This window comes from Clupea harengus, chromosome 11 (genome assembly GCF_900700415.2).
Source record: "Clupea harengus chromosome 11, Ch_v2.0.2, whole genome shotgun sequence".
In the NCBI taxonomy this organism is placed as follows: domain Eukaryota; kingdom Metazoa; phylum Chordata; class Actinopteri; order Clupeiformes; family Clupeidae; genus Clupea; species Clupea harengus.
In genome coordinates this window covers 3,058,860-3,060,869 of record NC_045162.1, presented here as the reverse complement: position 1 = coordinate 3,060,869, position 2,010 = coordinate 3,058,860, and positions in this window count along the sequence as shown.

Below are 2,010 nucleotides of genomic sequence, written 5' to 3'. Positions count from 1 at the left end.
CTCTTTCGGAGATGGTGGGATGGTGGGGTTCCTATTCGTCGTTGTTTGGCCGGTTCATTCAAATCATTTACTCCACGTATTTCAACAATATTTCACGTCTAGAATTTTGCTTCCAAATTATGTTTAAATCTGCATCTCTAGGTTTAGATGTTTACGCATTATCCTGGGCTTTGAGTGTCTCTCCCCCCCCCTCCTTGTAGTCTATTAGTGTAACCCTTTGTTCCTTGACCAGACGCTTGAATTTATCAATGAAGGTCCAGCAAAGTTTTTCAAATCAATAAATGCATTTCATCCCTCTCAGCTTTTATGACTTCAGGACTACCTTTGATCATGATGGACAGATTTATGAAAGACCAGTTTCCAAGCTCAGATAGAATTGAGAAGGCAGTACCCTAGCTATCTGTGCACAGGAAGAGGCCCTATGTTTGTTTCAGTGTGTCTGATAGTGTGCTTGTTGAATACACCGTTAAAACATGGACTCTGGAGAGATCGCTGTTCAGGTTCATGTGTGTGTGATACATTATCATAGATCGAGTTTAACAATATCTTTTAAATGGGGGTGTGTATGGATAGTCGAATGTTTGGATTAGAGTTTGTAGCATACCTATTCGAGTATTTTTATCCCTGTATGGTCATTATGTACACGCACAGAATGATGGGGAAACATGGGATCATTTGACAAATACTCACTTCAAATAATTGTATTGTTCATTGTTGTGTGTATGCACACACAAAATAGTTTGGTGTGGTGACACTAGGCATACTTAGGGTTAAAGGCTTTAACTGCTTTCCAATATATGTTCCATTTATTACAGTCTTACATCCACCCCCTGCAAATCCCCAAATAACCACTCATAGACACTGTCGGATATTTGAATATCAGAAATATTCCAAATGTATACACCGCATGTTGCTACGATCTAAAATAGCCTACTCATCAAATCACTCAGATCACAACGGTTTAAAAGTAGGCCTGGGATATTGCTTTTAGTTGTCTTTTGTTTTAGCACACTATGTTCCCTCATTCTCAGATCATCTTCGCCCCCTGTCTTAGTGGAAGACTCTTGTTACCTGGGCCAGTTTGGGACTTTCCTCTCAATCACCAGTGAACGGAACAGGCAATGGAAATTAAGGGTGAGTTTAAAGTCCCTAAAATACGGGGTGCTTGTACATAACTGGCAGTTGGTAACACAAGACCTTTCTTTATTGCATGTCAGCCATGACTGGATGTGAGCCGTGAATGTACGATACCAAGAATATTGTTTAGTTAGTGGAAAGGTGCATAGATGTTAGTGGGTCTCGTTTAATGCCAATGTGTGAATTGGTGCCTCCTGTTGGTTGAAATACATGTATACAAGGGCTTTAACTAAAAACAAATGATTGGTTTAAAGGTTTGAAATACGTTTTTTTTTTTAAGTATATATTTTGTTTTTACAAAACAGTAAACATTTTATTTATAGAATGACATCTTAGTCCCCCCCAGGGCACTTTAATATAGTCAATAGAAACAGATATTGTAGCGGATACAGAAGGGAAGAAACATTAGGGGGGTCTAGTCTTTAATGAAACAGTGGATAAGGATGGACAAATACTCTAAACAGACAGGGAGCTACACACAGTCAATTACATACAGCACACAGACTCAAAATGATAACAGAAATACTCACTACCATTAACACAAGCAGGGGACACCTTTACATTCTAAAATGGAACATTAGACACCAAATTAAACATCAACATTCGCACAGACATATCCACACAGTATGATGGGACTGAACTATTACACACACATTTTACAGAAGTGTGCAGCATAGGCTACATAGGCCCCACCTGGCACTTGTCCCCATCAACCCAACCATAAAGTATTAAAGCAGCAAAAATTAGTTCTGTTCAAAAACTAGCAAGCTAACTACCTAAAAGGCATGCAAAAACCTTGCGAACACCACCATCAGCCCAGTTGACACAGATAGAAGCTTGCCAACACACTAACTGGTGTCTTCTGGCAGTATA